This window comes from Enhydra lutris, unplaced genomic scaffold (assembly GCF_002288905.1).
Source record: "Enhydra lutris kenyoni isolate GAN:26980312 unplaced genomic scaffold, ASM228890v2 scaffoldscaffold38, whole genome shotgun sequence".
Taxonomy (NCBI): Eukaryota; Metazoa; Chordata; class Mammalia; order Carnivora; family Mustelidae; genus Enhydra; species Enhydra lutris.
This window is the reverse complement of record NW_019154122.1, coordinates 3,452,227-3,461,018: the sequence shown is the minus strand read 5'-3', so window position 1 is coordinate 3,461,018 and position 8,792 is coordinate 3,452,227.

The window sequence follows — 8,792 nt, the reverse complement described above, 5'->3', positions numbered from 1 at the left end:
AGGCAGAGGCCAGGAGAGGGGGAGGGGATGGAGTTGAAGAGGGAACAGATGCAGTGGACTATCCAGAGGGGGACTGGGCCTGGTGGCTGGGTGACTCCGGGGGGCTTCTCAGGAGGAGGCATCAGAGAGTCTGAGGCCCAGCCCGGAGGCCAGAGCTGGATCGCTGTCTCCAGCCAACCCCTCATCAACACTCCCTCCACAGCCCGGGCCTGTCACTGGGAGCCCCAGGAAACATCCCCTCAGAGAGGCGCCTGATGGGCCTGTCACCACAGTGCCATCCCGCCCAGCCGGCCCCTCACACTGGCGGGGTAATCTGCTTTTACCAGAACATTGTCCTTCAGCCTCCCCCAGCTCCCGGCTCAGAGCAGGGAGGGAGGGGCACGGAGGGCTGAGAAGCTGCTTTCTTCCCTGAACAAATGACCTTGGGCCAGGTGCTGGAACAGCCTCGCTAGAATTCAAACAGCCTGGGCCCCTAGCAGCCCGGGCCTCTCGGTCCCCCTTCCACTTGCATCCCGGGGAGTAAATGTGCTTTGGGGACAATTCCAAATCAAACTAGGCCCTTGGGAGCTCCTTCTAGGTGACCCTAATCCACTGAGGCTCTCCAAGCTTCCAAATTACACCCTGTCTCCTTCCTAAGAAACTGCTTCCCGGGGGTTGTCTGGCTCGAGGGGGACAAACCCAGATTTGAGGGTCTGATACCCTTGGGTTTACCTCTGTTTGCCTGCTTCCTGGCTGGCTGAACTTGGACAGCTTGCTCGCCCCCTCTGGGCCTTCTGGGAGCCTCGCGTAAGAGGCATCATAACCCTGAAGACTTGGAATGGGGTTACTGGAAGAGAGGGGAACTGCAAAGCATCCAACCCACCACGGGTACCCCACAAAGGATGACCCCTTCCAGCTATTTCCTCCTGCCCTGCTGGGGAGCAGGACAGAGACTCCCCCACCCTGCCTGGCTCCAAGGCTGACTGTGAGCAAACCCACAGCCCTGCCCCATCTCCATGTTCTGACTGCTCCACGGTGAGATGGTCTTGGGGGTGGGGAGAGCACTGGATGAGGAGCCGGGCAACTAGGTCTGGTCCCACATTTGCTGCTGGCTGTGTGACCTTGGGGAAGTCAGTTGTCCTCTCTGGGCCTGTGCTGACTCCCCTCCTCCATCACCATGCTGTTTAGCATTCCTTCTTTTGACCCTTCCTTAGCTTCTTGGGAATTCCCACCCACAGCCTGGAAAGGACCTATTCCAGGTCAGACAAGCAGTTCCCCGAGAGCTGCCCCCTACCCCCGCCCCTGCCCGGACAGGACACTGCCTGGGCTCAGAAAACGAGGATGGGAAGGAATGGGATGGAGGTGGGACAGGGGTTCTTTGCTCCTACGACAGAGGAGAACCAGTTCTCCGGAGGCGGCAGGGGTGGGAGGATGGGGGTTGGGGGGCGTTATCCGAGCAGCAGCACTGGGGCGACAGCCCTGGGTCCAGCTCAGCGACCTGGCTGCTCAGTGACCAGGATGGCCTCTAAGGCGTGGCCGGGGCTTCCCCCGGGTCGCGGTGACTAGTGACTGTAACAGCGGTGGTGGTGTCAGGAAAGGTGGCCTCCGTGTGGTCCTGACCCTGGCTGTCTTCTGTCGTCAGACCTTCCCCAGCTGCTGCCCCTCCCAGCACACCCTCTGCCTCAGCAGCTTTAATGAAAATCAGGCAGAGATCTTTAGAGCTGCTTAGCATTTCAATACTTTCAATAATGGGTATTACCAAGTCACCCTCCCCAAACTCTTCCTCTGCTCCGGAGAAGTGCCACCCGCCCACCTCCCGCCCGCCCCCACCCCAGAGGCACACCCACTGCAGCCCTGGCCTCCCCACCCGCCAGGCCCTCACACTCTGTGCTCCCCCTCCCTCTCTCCCTCTCTCCCTCTCTCCCTCTCTCCTTCCCTGCTTCCCTCCCTCTCTCCTTCTCTGTCTCTCTCCCGCAAATACCCACAAACACAGAGCGCTGTTCCCATCTGTCAGAATGCTGATGTGGGCTCATCTCCTCCCGACAAGGCAGAATGATGATAAGGTTATTTTTTAATATCAGGGATATTAATACCCCTCTTTCTGATAATGAGCCATGGCTGATCCCTCCTGCTCCCTGAGGGAGGTCTTCGGATTGGGGGGGGGGCGAGGTGGGGGGAGAGGGGGGGCGAGGCTTAGATGCAGGAGGGCCTACTGTGTGCCAGGAACCCTTTCGATCTTCATAACACGAAGGCAGGTGGTGGTGTCCCCATTTGACAGACGGGGGCCTGAGGCTCAGACAGGGGAAGTGATTTCCTGACGCCACAGAGCGCACAGCGGGGGTCAGGCCTGGGATCCCAGCCTGGTCTGACTGGAGCCCAAACTCTTTGTGGTCCACCAATACATTTAGGGACTCTCCCCCACCTGCTGCCAGGGGCCCCATCCTGCTCATACTCCATAGGGAGGGTCCCTGCTCCACCCCATGGTCAAGCTGAGAGGTCAGGCCCTGGCCCCATAATCCAGCCTTCCCACGGGGTGCGAGGCCCTGCAGACCCCAGACTGGGCAGAACCTCTCTGCCCCATCCCTTGTGGTTCCCCAGGGGTGGTCTCTCCTTGCAGCCATGAGCCCCTTTACCTTCCCCCAGAAGTCTGAGGGGCTTAGGGAAGGGTCAGCACACCCTCCTGTTAACACACAGATCAGTAACCTACCTGGCCTCTGCTTTCTCCCTCCCTGAGACTAAGCCCAAGTTCTGAACTTTCCCCTCTTCTGAGCATCCACCACTCTCCCCACTTCCAGTGCCTCACGACTTCGCGCCTGGGCTCTGGAAACACAGATCTGAGTTCGAATTCCAAGCCCACGACTTAGTGACTTTGTCATCTTGGACAAATATGTCACCTGCCCCCATCCCTGATTATTCTCACTTATAAAATCTAGATAATAATAGAACTTACTTCAAAGGGCTGTTGTTAAGATTAACAGGTGTAATGAATATTGGTCCCTGTCACCATAGATGTTGGGAACACTTAAAGACCTTCCCCCAGGCTGAGCAGGCCCCCGGAGAGGTAGCAGGTTTGCCTGAAGTCATATAGGCAGTTAGTAGCAAAGGGAATCTAGCTTTAGTTCCAGGCCTGGGCAGGGCTCAAAAGGGAGCCAGGGACGGGGCGAAGGGTCCTTACAAAGGGCTGCCCGCGTGCCGGTTGTTGAAGGTTCGGGCCCACGAGGAGCAGAGGCAGTCCCCCTTCTCACAGGACTGTGGCTGGAGTCAAGGAATCAAACACGTGCAGGCAGAACTCCGAACAGAGCCGAGGGTGCCAATGGAAATGGGCAAGTTTCCGCGAGAGCACTGATCCCGGCCAGGGCTCAGGCATGGCTCTCTGAGGATGAACAGGGGGTACAGAAGTAGGAGAATGTTCCAGAAGAGAGACTTGAGGACAATGTATGCAAGAGGGGGCACAGTACATTCAAGAGAACACAGAAGGGGAAGAGCAGGTGCCTGGAGAGACGCCGGGGTCCACACCACCTGGACTGGGTCTTGCAGGTGTGATAAGGATTTGGGTCTTTATCCAGAGAGAAGGGTGAAAGGGTCTGGAAAGTCTCCCCTCAGGGGAGGGGAAGGTGTGGAGCAGCAGCTGACCATGATCTTTGGCACTGAATGGCCTTCTGGCTGCAGTGTGGGCTGTGACTGGAGGGACCCAGGGAGGGTGCACGGAGTCAGTCCCCCAGGTGACGGGTGGCTATGGTGAGGAGCAGATGGATTCGAGGTATGTTTTGGTGGTAAAATCAAAGGATTTGGGGTGTCCTGGATACTCGGCTGATGGGGAAGGAGGTACAGAGAGAAAGTTCCATCTTCTGACTTGTGCAGCTGGGTAGATGATGATGGCGGCTGAGACCAGGCATGGGCCAGAGAACCGTGGGGCGTGGGTCTGGGGCAGGTGGTGTCTGAGGGGCGGAGGAGGAGAAAAGAATTGAGGAGTGACGGAGAAAGAAGAGCAGGAGAGTCTGTGGAATACACAATTCCTTCAAGAAGTTTCCTGGATGAGGGGAGGAGAGAGTGAGACAGCATGGGCCAGGGGAGTGAGGGACAAAGGGATGGGATGGTTTGGTTTCTCGGGGCAGGAAAGACTTGCACACCAGCAGGCAGCAGCCCAGGGCTCGGAGGCCCATCCCAGTGGGGTCCTCTTCCCCCAACATGTTCTGCTGCCTCTGGTGGCTCCAAACTGTGGAAGTGATTGATTATATGTAAACAGGAGGAAGCAATTAGTCTGTGCATGCCTGGCCATTAATAAGCCTCTTAGGTATTTATAACAACACCTTGTTTACCCTCCAACCCCAGAACAAACATCCTAAGAGCAGCCAGAGCTACCTAAAGAGAACTCTAGCCGCCACATCCCTGACACTAAACTCGGGCTCCACTCACAAGGGAGCCCTTCGCTTAGAGCCCACGGAGTCTTACTCTACGTACAATTCTAATAGCGTTCCCGTTTTCTCAGTCCACGTCAGAAGCAGCAGCTCAGGAGGTAGCTGGGAACTGGCAGAGGCAGGAGCCTAGCAGCGGAGAGAAGGTAGCAGATAGCCAGGGGGTCCTGGGAAGATGGGGTCACACTAGGTAGGCAGAGAGGCCCCGAGGTCACGCTGTGGTCCACGAGGCCATTCAGCCCGCCACCGGTGGTCCTGGAGGCGCCTCTGCCCCACACCGTCCCGCCATGAGCGGCTGGATGGACGAACTCATCTTAAAGTCCTTTCCCACATCAATAGTAGAGGATTCTTTATTCACAGGGATGATTCTGGGCCACTGAGCAAGGGCTAAATTACATTCAGTATTTTCTGCTTAAAGAGGACTTTTTTTTTAATATTTTAAATTGTAAATTTTATTTTAAGTTTTCCTACAGTTTCTGAAATATTCCCTTATGTGGAAAGGGATTTTGTAATTGCCTAGTTAATTATCTGCCTCCCCACTAGGCTGAAGTTCTGTGAGAACGAGGACCATGTCCGTGTGGCCCCAAAATGTTCACCCCAGCACCTGGCACGGTGCCCCAGGAGGGGCTCAGCACAGAGTTGTTAAATTAGCAAATTGATTAGTAAATTAACATTGTATACCGGGCAACAGTCACTCAACAAATACATTATGACGTTCGATGTGGCCTATTTCTTGTTACTTTTGTAATACGGCTACTTGAAAAAAAACGAATTACAAATGTGGCACGTACTCTATTTTGATCTGACAGGTTTGTCTTGGGCTTTCCTGCCCTGGCTCTAGAAGCAAAGTACAAAAAGTAAACACATTCCCCGTGTTCTGGGTGAATCTTTCCTATGTCCCATGAGCTACTTCCTCCCTCATGTTTTGGGGGGGGCTGCCTCCTCTCCAGCCTGCAAGCACGTTCCTGGGTGGGGTCACGTGTCCAGTGGAGTGCCAGCACCGAGTTCCCTCCATGCCCGTTACAACTTGGGAAAACAGGTGCAGTGGGCACATTACAGATTGGAACACTGAGGCCCTAAGGGAGGAAGCAACATGAGCCTCATGCTAGGAATCTGGCTCTTCCTAAGACCTCCCAGATTTCCATCCTCCAGCCTGGAGACAAGACAACGTTTCTATATGCACAGGTGAGGAATGGGCCCCGCTCCAGTCCCCTGACAGTAGAGGATGAGAGGAGCTGTGGGGCGGGCTTCTCTGCAGGAGTCTGGGTGAGACAGCCTGGGGCAACAGGATATCCTGGGCAGGGGTTAGGGTGGGATGAACCACGAAACACTGTCCCCACTGGGAGCACCCACGCCCACCCACCTCCTGCCAGAGCATCTCTTGTACTTGTTCCTGAAGGGGCACCCCGTGGAGTGCTTCCCTTGGGGTGTGGGACTGCCCAGAGCCAGTCCCGTCCTCTCAAACACAGGAGCGCCTTCCCATCCCAGATCTCATGATGGGTTACCAAGCATGCGTACGCCTGTGAACTCACGTGAGCCTCATAGCAAGCCTTTGAGCTGGTGCACACCCTCATTATCCCCCTCTGGTCAGGGAAACTGAGGCTCAGAAAGGCAAAAATGAGAAGAACTACTCCGGAGAGGGTATTTCTCCCAGGAAATGGAGAGTATCATGGGGCTTGCGTCATGCTCCCTTCAACCTCCCTTCCCACTCCAGGACAGAGAAGTCAAAAGGCGGGGGGGGGGGGGGGGGGTTGGGGGAGGAACCGTGAAGTGGGGGAGGGAGTCAGAGGCTGTCCTGCTTGGCCAAGTTCAGCTGTCCCCGCCCCACCCCCACCTTGCCTGCTCCGCTGGAGCGAGGTCCCAAGAGCCCCACGTGCTGGTGGGAGAAGGTGAAGTGAGCACTGTTCCGTTTCACCCCTTGGGGAGTGAAGGTCAAGCCCACTTAGCAGGGCTGGCTAGCACACCTGCACCGTGTTCAGAAGGCAAACCGTCCTGCAACCCAGAAACGGCTTTAGCAACGGCGGCCTCAAGCACTTGGCCAGCGAGGCGTGGGCCCCTTGGAGGGCTGCTCACTCATTCACTCACTCAGCAAACGTTCCCACCGCACCCAGCCAGGACCCTTCATGGCCACTGTCCTCGAGAGGCTCAGAACCCAGTCGGGGAGAGGAGACAAGCTAACCACAACCATCCCAGTTCCCACCCGTGCACCTCGCAGGGCTTCTGATTGCATCCTTCAGTCCCCACGAATCTCATTCTCCTTGTCTTTGAAATGGGGAAAAAGCAGGGATCTGAGGAGAGAAGGGATGCAGAGTCCAGCCTGGGAGATGGGCTGACGGCGACAAGGACGCCAGGGAAGCTCCCCCGCTCCCCAGCTACCCTGCCTGCCTGACCTCTCAGGAGAGGAGAGAAGGCATCATATTCCCAAAGGCTCTGGTGAGACACCCATTTCTTTAGGAGAAGGGTCTGATGGCTTCTTTCTTCCCACTGGCAGGTGGGCAAGTTGCATCTTTGCCACACAAGACAGGCAGAGTGGAAAGGGTGGGAAGGAGAGACCTGGACAGGGCACACGGGGGGGGCTGGGGCATCCTGGGAGTTTTGGAGGGTGAGGAGAGGACTGAAAGCAAGCAGCTCTTACCCTGCAGAATTCCGGTGAAATGCAGTTCTAATTTCGCTAGAGAAGATTCAGAATATGGAGCAGACCCGTGACAGAGAACGGCCCCTCATGCTTACGGAGTCCTTCAAGGAGTCCCCAGCTCCAGCAGACTGCAGTACAGGCAGAACCCAGGTTCAGCGGGCTCCACCCGGACCTGGAAATGCAGAACCCCAGCCCCCAGCAAAGCCTCCTCCCATCAGTAAATATTTCTTGGAGCCCCGGCCGGGATAGGTGGTGCCCACGAGTGCTGGTGACTACATCCTGCACCCTCCATGCAATTTTCTGCCCCGCGGTGCCCACGCGCCCAGTGCCCCAGAAGCGAGGTGCCAGCCATGAACTCTTCCATCTGAGGAGCCTGCAGGGAGGTCTGGAGTCCTAGGAGCTGTGGCCGCTCCACCACAGGCTTGCCCACACTGCGTTGTTATGAAAACGTTTGCATTAGCTGCCAACTTTAAATATTAGCAGAGAACACATAAAAATTCCAGCTATAAAATCTCTCTTGAAAGCACAGAAAATCGGGCCCCCCTCCCTAAATCGATGTGAACTGGAGCTGGGGAGACCCCCACCACCACCACCACCACCACAGTAGGTTTCATCAGGATGCCTGCCTGTCTCATGTGGGCATTTGAGTTTGCCTCTCCGGGTCTAGTCCAATCTGCTCCCTCTAACCCCCGCCCCCTTCACAGCATCCCTGAACAGCCTTTTGCTAGTGTCTGCTTGAATGCCTCTGGTAACAGGGGGCTTACTACGTCTTTGAGGCAGTTGGTCTGAGCAGTTGGTGCCAGGAAAGCACCTAATCTGAGCTACCTTCCCCCTTTGTGTCACTAAGAAAGATGCCTGGGAAAGAAGTGGGTGTTAGAATCCAGCGGATCTGGATCTGAGCTCCTCTCGAGCATTTAACCAGCTGTGTGGTGCAAGTAAGCGATGCTCTTTCTTCACTCAAGGTTTCCTTAGCTGCACGGCCGCTGCAGGACTGTGAGACTCAAAGCAGAGCAAATTTATGAAGCGCCTAAAGCAGGGTCTGGCATGTCCTCCCCCAATGGTCTTGATCATTCTATGCAACCTCCAGCCAGGGGTCCAACCAGCTCTTCCCGGTGAGCTTGGAGGCTGGGAGTGCAGTTGGAGAGAGCTAAGGAAAGGTCTATGCCAGCTAAGTCACAGGCAGAGTCCCAACTTGTCCTGGGGGTACCCACACTTGAGGGCCAGCCCCCCAGGATCTGCTTCCTAGACAGCTTGGCCCTCCAGGTGCTCAGGTGGCAAGCAGGGCCCCGGAAGGGAGCCCCCACATCCCCGCCATCGGCACACAGCCTGCAGCCTTTCCAGGAAGGGATCCCTACTTCCGAGAATGGAACTGGAGGTGGGGGAAGTCAGGGGAGGGAAAGGCAGGGAATGGTAATCACCATCATCTAGGAACAGCTGCCGTTACTGGGCACCTGGCAGTGTGCCTGGCAGTATGCTGGACCCTTCCCTGAGTCCTTGAATAGGATTCTCATAACAACCCTGGGACACAGAAACGGTTATTCCTGTTTTACAGATCTGGAAATTGAGGCTCAGAGAGGCTAAGAAACATGCCCAAGGCCACACAGCCAGGATTTAAAATCTTGTATGTCTGCACTCCCGACCACTGCACTCTACCGCTTCCTAAACTTGGGTTGCCTTCCTCTCGCTCAGCCATTAGGCTGTGGGAGGGGAGGGGAGAGAGTTTTCACCCCAGCGTGCTTCTGAATTGCCCTTCGAGCCTCTGC